This window comes from Geotrypetes seraphini, chromosome 14, assembly GCF_902459505.1.
Source record: "Geotrypetes seraphini chromosome 14, aGeoSer1.1, whole genome shotgun sequence".
In the NCBI taxonomy this organism is placed as follows: Eukaryota; Metazoa; Chordata; class Amphibia; order Gymnophiona; family Dermophiidae; genus Geotrypetes; species Geotrypetes seraphini.
In genome coordinates this window covers 21404350-21419574 of record NC_047097.1, presented here as the reverse complement: position 1 = coordinate 21419574, position 15225 = coordinate 21404350, and the positions used below count along the sequence as shown (strand labels likewise).

General features: G+C 42.9%; 1 protein-coding gene across 1 annotated transcript in view; it reads right to left on the bottom strand.

Moving 5' to 3' along the window:
- The window catches only part of MAPK6 (mitogen-activated protein kinase 6), a 77396-nt gene extending 76861 nt beyond the window's left edge, over nt 1-535 (bottom strand). Inside the window, exon 1 of the mRNA XM_033919942.1 lies at nt 257-535. The gene's annotated coding sequence lies outside the window, so the exon portion shown is untranslated. The remainder of the gene's footprint in view (nt 1-256) is intronic.
- Nucleotides 536-15225: the final 14690 nt, after the last annotated feature.

Sequence of the window (15225 nt, the reverse complement as noted above, 5' to 3'; positions counted from 1 at the left end):
CCAGCTGAAACATATGTAAAAGATTTAAAAGGAAATATAAAAATGTCCCCTGAAGATCAAGGTTAATCCTGAGCGGGGCGAGCACCCACCAAAAGCGTCTTTGTTAAGTTACCACGACGCGGTTAGTCAGCGCTCACACAATGCAGAGCGGTGAGGAGGAAAGCCCAGCACAAAGAAAAGCCGCCGCAGCAGGAGAGGAAAAGTCCTCGCTAAAGCCCACCAGCACTGCTCCCCCTTCCTCTCCCCCCATACTTACAGCTCTTTGCCGAGTCATGAAGAAAACCGAAATTGCGTTCTTTTGTCTCCCAGGTGGCAGCGTTCAGGCCCCAGTCCGCCGCTTCTCGCCCCCTTTTCCTTGCCTGCTCTTTGCCGCAGTCGCCATGTACCCGAGCAGAGGAGCCGAGCCGCCAGGCTGCGTCACAGACTCATTCAGTGGAACCGCGACGTCATTCGGGCGGGACTTTCGAAGCGACGGCCGTTTGCTCGCGCGGGGCGGGGGCCTGACTGTTCTCTCGGCTCTCCTGGCAGTGCCGGCGGGATGAGCGGGCCGCTTAAACTTTACGCGTTCGCTTGACTGAGTGCTCCTGGAAGATTAGTACAGAAAACCAAAGATGAGATGATAGTTTTAACTTTATTGTTTTTGCAAGGTAAACTTGTTTAAATTTCAAAAATACATAAAGCAAACGGATGTTGAACTAGAAAAGGAAATAAAGCTTAGAAATAAGCAAAAAAAAAAAATCATAAAATGATTAAGGATTCCGTAGACACAACGGAGAGAAGTCAACACAAAGCATGAGAAGCTGCCTCGTGGCTAATTTTTACAAAACAATAGGATAGGATAAATATGGATGACATGATATCTAAGATATTTTTCATGTAGAAGGGAAGCAGTTCATAAATCTTGTGGCCCTTCTACTAAAGTGTTTACTGCAAAGGCTCTGAGGTAAACATGGAGAGGAGAGACACTAAACTACAGGGGCAACTCTTTTTTTTTTTTAATAAGGAGGGTTGGGTCAGTAGGGGGTCTGCTCCACTGAAATACAGTAGTTACAGAAAGCAGTCTGGGGTTAGGTTGGTTAGATTGAAGTGAAAGAGGGGGTACCACAAGACACCCATTTTTCTCAACTAACCCTTTTATGCTGCCCCATACCTGGCAAAAAGTTTCCCAGTACAGTGCATGTTTTTTTTAATTGCATGGCTGCAAAATTTTAATGAATGACCAAATTACTATGCATTTTAATGCAGTGTGTGGTAATGATTTCCACGTAAAACTTGCAATAACGTGGGAGAGGGTAAAACACGGGCCTCGCGGATTTTAACCATAGTTGTGTACATATTATGATTTAAAATTATTTAATTTTTTAAATGTGATAAGAAAATTACCATTTTGGCATGTGTTAATGATGATTAGTATTTGGTAGGGCAGCTTTATTCTTGTGCTAACCTGGCAGTAAATGGGCCAACTTCAGAAGTTGGTGGCTGGTGACTACCAGCATTTTATTCTAGACTGCAGTGAGTATGTCTGTCATCTCTTTGATGTAGGATGCTGCTTGGATATTTTGAGTGCTATTTTATACCAATTTCTCAATTAACTCAAGTCTGGTGACTAGGTTGGCCAGTTGGGGGTAGAAATCTTTTTGGATTTCTTCCAGTCAACAACTGTTTTTGCTCGATGGCATTGTTGTCCTGGTATATGCAGTTACTTGAAAATGTTTCTGTACTGATGGAATCATGTATTTCTGCAATATCCCAATGTATTTATTTACCATACCATTGATGATTTATAAATGTCCCAACACCATTTGTTGACATGCAACCCTAAGCCATGATAACATAACATAAAATGTATAGGCCGCAGAGCCTTACAGTTCACAGCGGCTTACAAAAGAGTCAAGCTGTACAAAAACAGCAAAAATATAAATTTGACATCATTAAATATACAATCCACTGATTCCCCATAAATTTAGTAAATAAAACTGTTTTTAACCTGTGCCTAAAATTTAAATAAGAAGACGCATTGTTTACCAGAGGGAGAAACCCAAATGCTATCAGAATGAGAGCTTGGGGAAACAGATGTGTAGGTTTTTAACCTGGCAGACATACAGGTCTATACCAGCAGTTACAATTGTAGGTTCTGAAATTTCAACATGCATGTGTATGTTGCCAAGTTGTATGCACTGATATTTTAGATGCTGACATTTACTAAATAAGTGTTGCTGCATGTAGCTAATTTATACATATCTATGTCCTTATTCCTGTATGCATTTTAGAAAAGGCTCTAGGTAAACAGATTATTTTCTAGAATACCCCAACCTGGATATCTCAATTCCAATATCTACATTGTATCTATAATCTGCCTGTGTATTATGCAGCACATCCAGTAGGTATAGCCATTTTGCAATGGGAGGTTTGCCTGTGTGCCATTTTTGCAGCCTATACATGTAAATATTAGTGCTTTCATGTGTAGCTGTTGGATTTTACAAAACTGGACCTCTAGAATCCGCTAATGAAGGAGTTGATTGAAATAACACTTTGAGGGGTAGAATTTAAATGCAAACAGTGTGACTGCCTGGTATTGGCTGGTTAGCATTAAGCTTTAAAGCTGTAGTATCATGTTTGAATACCTCAATTATCACTTGCTTAGTGGACTTGAACAAGTTATTTAACTCCTGATTAAGCTTATGAGCCTGTTTATTAAAGGGCAGTAAACCTTTGCATTTATGGTGTGTTAAAGAAGTAATTCTATAATAGGGCACCTAACCAATTGTAAAAGATGTGTAAACCAACTTGTAAAAGATATGTAAAAAGAAGATGTGAATGACTCAAAGGATATTCAGCCTTTGTCTGCAGGGGTTTTCTTTGTATCCTTATCCTGCTTATGAATGTATTCTTTATTGTATTATTATTTTATTATGCAGTAAACATATGTATGTAGTTTGTAAGCCGCCCAAAATGGTAGATAGCATGGGGGTAGAACATTTTTAAATAAGTAAATAAAATACTTCTAATGAAGAGGTGAAATGAATTTGAGATGATGTAGGATTACAATTTCAGTCTTTTTTTTCTTTTTGTAATGTTTTACCTATATTTACCTTGCTTTTTTCATAGTATTTAAAAAATTTACCTGCAGAATCCACTAACCGATAACAATGTAAGATCTTTTCATGATAAGTTTCTTTTTTTTAACTCTATTCTATTCTCCATCTTTTATGTTCTGTATATTCTGGTCTTCTGACTATTTGTAAACCGAGTCAAGTTCCAACGAGAGATGACCCGGTATATATTTTGCCACTGAAGCTGTAAAAAGTGTTATTTTATATTGCAAAGTGCCAATTTGCAGAATCGTAGGGCTGTATACTTTGGAGGAAAGGCGGGAGAGGGGAGATATGATAGAGATGTTTAAATACATATGTAATGTAAATGCGCACGAGTCAAGTCTCTTTCATTTGAAAGGAAATTCTGCAATGAGAGGGCATAGGATAAAGTTAAGAGGTGATAGGCTCAGGAGTAATCTATGGACTTTTTTTACAGAATGGGTGGTAGATGCATGGAACAGTCCCCCAGAATAATAATAATAATAATAATTTTATTTCTTATATACCGCTATACCATAAGTTCAAAGTGGTTTACAACAAGATACATACAATGAGAGTATGAGATGTAAGGGGAAAAGAAAAAGTACTTTCTAGGATACAAATTACAAATGGAAGAGAACCAAGTTGGTTTGAATCAAAAGGATGTATCTAGTCAGAGATTGGGGTGCAAGGGGAAAACAATTTGGGTGGAATACAATTACAAATGGGAAGAACATGAGTTAATCTAAAATCAAGAGAATTGGGGATTGGGATGAGGATAGCTGAGGGGGATTGGACAAGAATTGGGATTAGAATTTGTTAAAGAGACGGGTCTTTAGTGATTTTCTTAAGTCAGTGTATGAAGTGGCCTTGAGTATGGGTTTTACGAGCCATGTATTCAGTTTGGCTGCCTGGAATGATAACATTCTGTCAAGGAACTTCTTGTAATGACATGATTTCAGGGATGGGTAATTAAAGAGATTTATTCTGCGAGAGCTCTTATTAGAGCTGTTGAGGATGAATTGAGAGGCGAGGTAAGTTGGTAGAATCCCAAAGACAGCTTTGTAGCTGATGCAGGCAAACTTTAAGAGTATTCTGGATTCCACCGGCAATCAGTGGAGTATCTGGAAGTATGGGGTGACATGTTCCCATTTTTTAAACCAAAGAAGAGATGATGGATACGGAGACTGTTTCTGAATTCAAAAGGGCTTGGGATAGGCAAGTGGGATTTCTCAGAGAGAGAAAGAGATAATGGTTACTGCGGATGGGCAGACTAGATGGGCCATTTGGCCTTTATCTGCCATCATGTTTCTATGTTTTGACATTGTTTCTGATCATTGATTGAACCAAGTCAACGAAAAGTGTGGAATTTTCAAGAGTGACACTCCGAGTCATCATGAAGTTCCTATTCCTGCAGAAGAAAACTCCAAAGGAAATCCATGAATGTATGATGCAAACATTGAGTGATATATGCCCATCATACTCCACAATGAAGAAGTGGTGTGCAGAATTTCAGCGTAGATATTTTGAGACTGAAGATGCAGCAAGGTCTGGGATGCTTCAAATGGTGTCAGCTCCTGAAATTTTTGACCATATCCATGACCTTATTTTGGCAGATCAGTGAATATCAGCTAAAACAATTGCTGAGACACTATAGATACATCCAGGGACCGTTCCAAGTGATTAATCTATGAGCAGCTGGGTATGCAGAAGCTGTCAGCCAAGTGGGTGCCCAAATGTTTGAATGCTGATGAGAAACGGCAGCAAGTGGAGACATCCAAGTTGATTCTGCAGCATTTTCAGCGAACTGTTGCCAACGTGTTGGAACGACTAGTTACTGTTGATGAAACATGGTTACATCAGTATGATCCTGAGATCAGTCCATGCAATTGCGGCACTCAAGGTTCTCCAAGGCCAAAAGTCAGCAGGAAAGGTTATGGCAACAGTGTTTAGGAACAAGAAGGTGTTGTAATAACCGACTATCTTCCCAGGGGGCCAAACAGTTAATTCAGAATACTACTGTAACTTGCGGTACCGATTAAAGGAGGCATTGAAAGGAAAGGGAAGCTGCGGAAAAGAGTTCTCTTTTTGCTAGACAACATACCTGCTCATGAGGCTGGCAAAATGATGGATGTTGTGACACATTTGGGGTTTCAGTGCATAGACCATCCACCCTACTCACCAGATCTTGCTCCATCTGACTACAATATTTCCGGTTTCCAAGCCTTAAAAAGAGTCTGAAAGGATAACAATTCTGAGTGATTTTGAGGTGATAGCAGCAATGGAGCAGTATTTTAGTGACCAGACATCAGAGTATTTTTTAGAAAGGTTAAAGAAACTTCAGACATGATATGCCAAGTGTGTTGAACTTAGGAGTGAATATATGAAATAACTTACAAGTTTCATGGCTCCATATCATTTCCTTCTTGGTTGGGCTGAGAAATTGTCAGCAGCCCCTCGTGTGTGATAACATATCAATCGAGACACTGTTTGTACAATGCCACTGATGCTTTGACAAAAAAGTCAGACTTTTTTTTTTTTATCAGAATGCATTACAGAGCAGCAAAGGGATTTTTTTATCTGCAATTAGCATAAGAACATAAGAATTGCCACTGCTGGGTCAGACCAGTGCACCACTCCCGCAGCAACCCCCAGGTCAAAGACCAGAGCCCTAACTGAGATCAACCCTATCTGCGTATGTTCAGGTTCAGCAGGAACTTGTCCAACCTTATCTTGAATCCCTGGAGGGTGTTTTCCCCTATAACAACCTCCGGAAGAGTGTTCCAGTTTTCCACCACTCTTTGGATGAAGAAGAACTTCCTTATGTTTGTACGGAATCTATCCCCTTTTATCTTTAGAGAGTGCCCTCCCGTTCTTCCTACCTTGGAGAGGGTCTAACACAGGTGAGAGTCACGTTTCCTTCCTCAGCCTTGTGCATTCCCTTCGCTTCAGGTTAGACCAGGTAAAACAGCTCAAGTGACACAATACAACCCAAAGCAAGGTGAGACTTGTACCACCCAGTGTGCAAGCCAAAGAAATTTGCATTCTTTACACATGAAAATTAACTATCTGCAAACAGTAAGCATTTACAATTGCTGTCCTAAATTGCACTGGGGGTGTGGTGGGAGAGTAAATAATGTGCCAGCTCCAACAGGAAAAACTCAGAGCCAGATTCTTTAAGTTCTGACACCACGGCATCCCAGCAGATCCAGCGTTAGGGGGGGGGTGCAAACAGGGCAGCTGCCCATGGGGGGGGGGGGCCCTATGGGCCAACATGTCCTCCCCCTTCTAAGCAAGCCGGTCTGACGTCGCTTTCACTTTTTGTTCAACTTCTCATTCATTTTTGTTGCAGGGAACTAGCAGTTGCGGCCTCCCTCCCTGCTTTCCTTCTGCCGTGGTCCGCTGCATTTTGGAGTCGTTGCCGCAGCACCCAGTTCCCTGAACATAAGAAATACCGCTGCTGGGTCAGACCAGTGGTCCATCATGCCCAGCAGTCCACTCACGCGGCGGCCCTTTGGTCAAAGACCAGCGCCCTAACTGAGACTAGCCCTACCAGCGCATGTCCTTGTTCAGCAAGGACTTGTCTAACTTTGTCTTGAATCCCTGGAGGGTGTTTTCCCATATGACAGACTCCGGGAGAGTGTTCCAGTTTTCCACCACTCTCTGGGTGAAGAAGAACTTCCTTATGTTTGTACGGAATCTATCCCCTTTCAATTTTAGAAAGTGCCCTCTCGTTCTCCCTACCTTGGAGAGGGTGAACAACCTGTCCTTATCTACTAAGTACCTTATCTACTAAGTAACATTCAGTACCTTGAATGTTTCAATCATGTCCCCTCTCAGTCTCCTCTGTTCGAGGGAGAAGAGGTCCAGTTTCTCTAATCTTTCGCTGTACGGCAGCTTCTCCAACCAAGTAACCATCTTAGTCGTTCTTCTCTGGTCCCTTTTGAGTAGTATCGTGTCCTTCATGTATGGCGACCAGTGCTGTATGCAGCACTCCAGGTGAGGGCGCACCATGGCCCGGTACAGCGGCATAACCTTCTCCGATCTGTTTGTGATTCCCTTCTTTATCATTCCTAGCATTCTGTTCGCTCTTTTCGCCACCGCTGCACAGCTTCATCGACTTGTCGATCAGAACTCCCAAGTCCCTTTCCTGGGAGGTCTCTCCAAGTACCGCCCCAGACATCCTGTATTCTTGAATGAGATTTTTGTTACCGACATGCATCACTTTACACCTATCCATGTTGAACCTCATCTGCCATGTTGATGCCCATTCCTCGAGCCTGATTATGTCACGTTGCAGATCTTCGCAATCCCCCTGCGTCTTCACTACTCTGATTAACTTCGTATCATCCGCAAATTTAATCACCTCGCCCATCATACCTATGACCAGATCATTTATAAAGATGTTGAAGAGCACGGGTCTAAGCACTGAGCCCTGCAGCACCCCACTGGTGACGCTCTTCCAGTCCGAGTATTGTCTATTTACCCCCACTTTCTATTTCCTATGCTCCAGCCAGTTTTTAATCCATGTGAGCATTTCACCCTCGATTCCAGGGCTCACAATTTTCTGAAGTAGTCGTTCATGTGGAACCTTGTCGAACGCCTTCTGAAAGTCCAGATAAACAATGTCGACCGGGTCGCCCTTGTCTATCTGCCTGCTTACTCCCTCGAAAAAGTGCAGCAAGTTTGTCAAACAAGATCTGCCTTTGTGAAACTGTGCTGGCTGGTCCTCATCAGACCGTGTCTAAAATGGGTGAGAAGTTGAACGAAGGCAAAGGTGATATCAGACCAGTGTGCTTAGAAGGGGAGGACATGCTGGGCCAGGAAGTCCCCTGGACCAACTGTTTTTTTATGGGGGGGTGTTTAAGTAGAATGGGGGAGGGGTTTCAAAGAAGTAACATAGTAAATGATGGTAGATAAAGACCTGAACGGTCCATCCAGTATGCCCATTAGTTATACTCATTAAAAATGCATGATTAAATTAATTTGGCTCTTCTTTGATATTTCTGGGTCCTAGACTGTAAAGTCCACCTGTTATTGTTCTAGGTTCAAAATGCTGAAGTTGCCATCCAAGCTCACTCCAGCCTATCCAGCTATCCTGTTTGCAGGATAGTCTGGCCAATAACATCCTCATGTTCCAAGTTAGTGGAGTTCCCATCAATGCCCTCCCCAGCCCAATCCTACACCAAATCATCACATATGGGACACAGACTGTACAAGTCTGTCCATTACCAGCCTTAGCTCATTAATTTGCATTATTTGTTTTCTAATTAGAGATCCTCTATGTTTATCCCACGCTTTTTTGAATTCTATCACTGTTTTCCTCTCCACCACTTCCCTCGGGAGGGCATTCCAGGCATCTACCACCAGACTGTGGTAGGGGTTGAAGAGGAAGAACTTATAGGGCCAGAAACAGGGTATTAGAGAGAGAGATGGTGGGCAGTGGGCTGGAGAGAGAGAGAGAGAAGAGAAAGGGAGAGAAGTTGAACATGGAGTGCTATGAAGGAAAGGGAAAATAAATACTTGAAGGGAAGATAGTTGGGAAGAGAAAAGCAGAGATGGTTGGCCGGGGGGTGTGTGTAGAGGGAGGGAGCAATATAGAATAAGAGGATAGGATAGTTGAAAGAGAAAGGGCGAGATAGTGGACCTCAGGGAGGCAGGGAGAGATATGAGATGGGAAGGCAGTTGGGAAGAAAAAGAGAGAAAAATTGGACCTCGGGATAGAAGGAGGGTAGGAAGGGAGGGTGAAATATTAGGTCTGGGATAGAAGGGAAAGAGATTCAGCATCTCTTTTTTCCCTTCCTCCCATTGTTCAGCATCAAGAATGGAGAAAAGAAGAAGAGCAAAAAAGAGAGGGAGAGATGTTGGATCATGGGGAGATAGGATGAAAGGTGGGCCCATAGGAGGCAAGAGAGGTGGATTAAGAAGTTGAGAAAGGGAAGGGAGATATAGCCTGATGAGAGAGGAAGGGGGATTCGGGAAGTGCTGAGCCATGTGAAAGAGGTCAAAATGGGAATGACAGGATGAGAGAGAGCATTGAGTACAGTGGTGGTAATGGGTAGTAGATAGGCTGGGAAATATGGGAAATAGAAGAGCTACAGAATAAGAGGAGATGGAAAATTAATAGGTAGCTGAAAATTTAAAAAGAAGAAGGTTGAGAAAGAGGGTGAGGTTTGAGTGGACAGGCAGAAAAGAAAAAAAGGAGGAAAGCTGAAAAAGAAAACAATATGTTGAAGACAGGCATAGTGAGGAAATGGAACAAGAAAGAAGAGGAGAAAAGAAATGAACAGATGCTGGAAAGAGAATTAGTAAAAGATAGATAAAAAGCAGAAAGAAGAACTGGGACCAACATGATGGAAAAACAAAATGTCCAGACAACAAAGTAGAAATAGTGTTTTATTTTGAATTTATTAACTTTGTGATCTGTACATCATAAATACAGTATATTTGTAGTCTATAATGGGGGGGCACCAAATTTTCTCCACTACTTGAATGCAAAATATAAATACTTGAGCTGGTGGGGATCCCCCAAGCCTTGCCAACTGAAGACCTCCACCTCTGATCCAGCAACCAGAAATCTCCAAGCTTTGCAGCTACTGGCCATATCCTCAAGCTGCCACTGCTTTCATGCATGCATACAAGCCAAGGGAGTGGAGAGGCAGCAGCAGCAGCTCTGAAGTACTGTTGCAAGCTGTAGAACTTGGAAAGTTCTGGTGAGGCTTGGGGATCCTCACCAGCTACAGCAAGGGAGATGTTCATTTTGAAGGGGCCTAAGCTCATGGTGGGAAGCCCAGCCCCTCTCATGGTAATGCCACTGATAGTGTTTAGTACAAAATGAAGTATTTGCTGAGTTTTAACGTTTTGGGATTTCCAGTTCAGTTTTGGTATTCATATTTCTATTTCTAATTTGTGATCTGTTCTATATTTGGTGAAGGTCTGTCTGTGTTTGTGTGTGAAGAAGTCATTTAAAATTTTTTTATATATATATATGGTAGTAATGGTGCATGGGGAAATTGAGAGAAGGGCAGGTAGAAGAGGGGCCCCCCTCCTTAATTTCTACCCTGGGCCCCAGCATGTCTTAAAACTGACCCTGCATCCCAGGATGCACTGAGAAGGGGCCTAAGGCCCTGATTGGCCCAGGCGTCTAAAGCCCCTTCCAATGGCAATAAGGGGAGGGGTCTTAGGTGCCTTGGCCAATCAATGCCTTAGGCCCCTCCCAGTGCATCCTAGGATGCACTTGCAAGAAGAAGGCCTGCCATTTTGAAGAGGTGGGCCTACCAGCAGGAAAGAGCATCCCTCCTGCTGATCTTTCACATGGGGTTGGGGTGGAGCATTGGCAAGGGGCAGCAATGGTGGGGGGGAGGTGGCACTAGACCATCAGGCTTATTTTTGGGCTCTGTAGGGGGGGGAGAAGAAATTGGAGCTATTTCTGGTGGCAGATCTAAGCTGCTTTATTTTCCTGTCAGTGCCTGAGCCAATCAGCACTTAGGCACTGACAGGAAAGTAAGGCTGTGACAGCTTGGACCCTGCTGGTAACTATTGGCCCTGATTCCTCGTAAATGGAGGGGCGTTCCTTTTATAGAATTGCCTGGAGAGCTCATTTTAATTTTAATTACCTCGTTGTACTACTGTTTTAATATTAATGAACTTGTACTACATTTACATAGTACAATCGGAGGCTGCTAGAACATAAGAATTGCCGCTGCTGGGTCAGACCAGTGGTCCATCGTGCCCAGCAGTCTGCTCTCGCGGCAGCCCCTAGGTCAAAGACCAGTGCCCTAACTGAGTCTAGCCTTCCCTGCGTACGTTCTGGTTCAGCAGGAACTTGTCTAACTTTGTCTTGAATCCCTGGAGGGTGTTTTCCCCTATAACAACCTCCAGAAAAGACCACGGTGAGCCATTTTGATAATCAGGCAATAAAATACATGCATTTAACAATGGTTTAGTGCCATCATTGAATGAACAATGACTTTAGAAAATCTGGGCATCAGAGACTTGTATCCTGCCACATCATCTGATGACCTTTACACCTTCATTCCAGTTAGTATGAGCAGTTGCCTGTAATCAAGGCCACTGGGAATTTGCAAGAATTTCCTTGAAAATTGCAGACTTTTAACAGTGTTTTGTGGCAGTGAAAAATTATAATGACAGTTATTTTATTGTCTCACATACCCTTTGGCATAAATTAATGACTTAACACCTGGAAAACTGGAATCTGCAAAAATAATGTTTAAAAAAAAACCTTTTCATAATAATCCTGGAATTTGTTTGTCTTTTCTTTCCCACCCCCCCAAAAAAAAAAAAAAAAATCTGGTAGCTTTTCACTCATGTGGTCTTCTGGGTCTTTGCAATGAGACTAAGGGCTCCTTTTATCAAGCCGCGCTAGCAGGGTTAGCATGCGTGATGTTTCATCACGCGCTAACCCCCTTGCTGGCCAAAAAACTACTGCCTTCTCAAGGCAGGCGTTAGCGGCTAGTGTGGCCGGCGATGTAACGTGCGCTATTACGCGCATTAAACCGCTAGCGTGGCTTGATAAAAGGAGCCCTAAGATTCACTCAAAAACCCAAGTCTATGGTAATCTTATGCACTACTTGTCATGGTATGTGCAAAACTAATCCATTTGGAAAATTTGCCAGCAAAGAAAAGAACATGTAAAATGTTAGCTAAATCTTGAAAGAGTGAACATGTGTGGCAGTATCAAAGGAAAAAGCAAATGAAGATGGCAGGGCCCATTTATTCTGCCAATTACTATGGACCCTATTTGATCTCTGGCTCAGTTCTTGTTTCCCTGCAGCTAAAAACTGTCTGGACTTGTTAAGATTTCTCTCTCAGGATTTACTTAGAAATTCACTCATGGCAGTATATATATATAGGGTTACCAGATGTCTGGATTTCCCTGGACATGTCCTTCTTTTGAGGACACATCTGGGGGTCAGGACGGCTTTTCAAAGCCTGGCACTTTGTTCAGGTTTTGAAAAGCATCTGACGTCGGGACAGCATCAGCTAATGTGTGGATGCAACGCGGTGATGTCACGTGCACGCACACGACGTCATCAAGTCGCATGTGTAGATGACGTCCTGACGCACTAACAGGATAAAGGGGTGAGGCTGGGGAGTGACACGGGCGGAACTGGATGGGCCTGGGGGCGTGGCCATGGGTCCGGATTTTCCTTTGGGAAAATCTGGTAACCCTAGGTATACAGCAAGAATAATTAGACATAGGTAATAGAAGGTGACATGGGGACAAAGATTCATTCCTCTCTCTGTACCATCCCTGCAATTTCATCCCTGTCCCTTCACCGTCCCTGCAGTCTAATTTTTTCCTGCATCTCCCCACTCAAAGCAGAAGGATGGTTTCATGCAATTTTATGGGCCTAAGACATTGCAAATAAACATTTTAGGGCTGATTCTATAAACGGCACATAAATCGCCTGGTACCTAAAAAATAGGCACTAGCCGCGTGCCAATCACACTTAGGCGCTATTTACAGAATCACAGCTAGCAGCACCTATGTAGAAACTTAGGCACCTAAAATGTAGATGAGGGTTTTAAAGGCCTGCATTTCAGGTGCCTAAGTTTTCCGAGAATCATGCTTAGCAGCGCCTAAGTCACGCTTCACCCATAAAAATGCCCACTTAGGCATTAGGTGCCTATTACCCAATTAAATTATTTTTTAGCAATTACTGAGCCTATTGAAGGTATTTTGCCAATTAACTACCCCTTTTACAAAACCGCGGAAGCGGTTTTTAGCGCAGGCACTGCTTCCAACGCTCATAGGAGAGGCCTTATACAACCTGGACCAATCGGAGCCTCAGGCCCCTCCCCGGTGCATCCCAAGATGCACTGGGGAAGGGAAGGCCCATTTTGGATGACGCAGGCCAGCTGGGAGGAGGGAGTCCATGTCCCTCAAATCAACTACTTGGAGGTAAGGGGGAGGGAGCGTCGGTTGTGAGGGGTATTGTATGGCAAGGGGGGTCACTTGGCAGCGGGGGAGAGTGGGCATCTCTCTTGCTGCAGGGGGTGAGTGCAGCTGGGCGACGGCAGGGATTTCTTGGCAGCGGAAGAGTGTGGGCATCTCTCCCGCTGTAGAGGTGGGGCACAGCCGGGCAATGGCATGGATTTCTTAGTAGTGGGAGAGAATTGGCATCTCTCCCACTGCAGGGGGGCATGTTTGTGGCCACTCCTGGGGAGGGGTGATGTGATGCAAGGTGAGAGAATGATCATCTCTCCCACTGCATCATAACATGGCTTTCTAGCAGTCTCTGACACTGTCACACCTGTACTGGCACCCCTAGATCAGTTGCTTATTTATGTTGCCAACAGACGACGCCACTTTTAGAAAATGGCTCGGCATTTTTTAAGAATCCACCGGAGAGCCCATTTGCATGGCATTGTCGGAGATGGCTATTGATAGAGATAATCCGTTTTGATAATCTGCCGCTAAAATGCGTACAGGCTAAACTGTCAGTAAACAATTTAGCGACGGCGTTAAAGTTTTGAGAATCTGGGCCTGAATAACAGTAATTAGTGGTTAAACATGGTCTTTAAAAAAAGTTAGAGTGAGCTCCTACCGATACCTATTTTATACACAGTAAGTAGGAAATTCTGTAAATGGCGTCCAAAAAGATAGGCAACTATAATATAGGCACCTATCTCTTGTTAATCACATTTAGGTGCCTTTTACAGAATCGCGTCTAACTTAAAACTTAGGCACCTGTAATGTAGGCCAGGGTTTTAAAGACCTACATTATAGGCACCTAAGTCATTAGAGGACTGCGCCTTCTTCACCCCTAAACGCACCTACGGTACTTTGTAGTTAGGTGTTATGCGAAAGACACTTATGTTTTGTAGAATTGCGCCTAAGAAGATAGGTGTCTATCAAGCCAATTTACTAATTACCCCCCCCCCCCCCTTTTATGAAGCCACGTTAGACTTTTTTATCACCGGCAGCAGCAGCTCCGATGCTCATAGGAATTCTATGAGCGTTGGAGCTAATACAGCTATGGCCGGCAATAAAAAAGCCAGATATGGTTTCATAAAGGGGGGGAGGGGGGCAAGTTTAGCCCCTAACTTTAGGTGCCTCTTACAGAATTTCCTTCTAAAGGCCCACATGCTAACTCTGTGTTAAATCAATTAGCGTGTAGCAATGCCTCATACGATAACTGATTAGCACTGTCACGCCCACTCTCCATCTCAAACACGCTCCCTTACAGAAGATTCAGAAAAATATTTTTACCGTGCAGTGTATGTGCGCAGACAGGCAAATATACCATAGGACAACAGTGCATATCCCACGGCAAGTCTTTTTAGCATGCGGTAAACTCATGCTTACCATAGTTTAGTAAAAGGACCCTGTATAAAATTAGTGCAATTTAACAACAGATGCTCTCTGAGTATAATTCTTAATAATGGGAAAATAATTTCTTGTACATGATTAAAAGAAATCCCTGGAGCACTATTCAACTCCCATTTTTAATTTCTCATTAACTACATCTAAAGAAGGAAAAATATGTTTTTCCACCTTCCTAAGGTGTTTGTTCATCAGTCTTCCTCTTCACTGAAACTTTTCAAACCTGTTTATTAATTAAAGGCCAAGCGAGACCTGCAAAGCTTGTGACTCATGGTGTGTTACTGCAAAGGAGTCACATTCCGCCGGCCCAAAGAAGGGTGCATTTAGCAAGAGAGGTAGCGTGATCATCTGGCCCGAGTCCAAAAGCAACTAGTGAGTCAGTCCTGTTTCCTCAACGCCTGTGAAAAAGCTTTAGAGGAGTTTGAACCATGGCATGTATTCATGATCACCTCATGATGTGATCATCTTAGAGTCAAAGGAAAATATATTTGGGAAAGTGGTTTTGAATGTTCACAATATACTTTTTTTGTTGAATTTATTATATATGTGCAGGAATTATGGGAGTTATTTTCTTTTATTATCACATGACCCTTTTGCCCTGCAGATTAAGAGTAGGATTGTTATATTCAACTTGATGGTAAAATATTCCAATTTGTTTTTGTTAGGGGGGTTTCCTTTTACTAAAAATTACTTATGCTTGCTTCATTTTGTAATCTAATAAAGAGGAGACAAATATATATTCAAGAAATTTTAGTAATCTGATATATACTGTACATTAATGCTATCAGAGAAAGTTGAAAG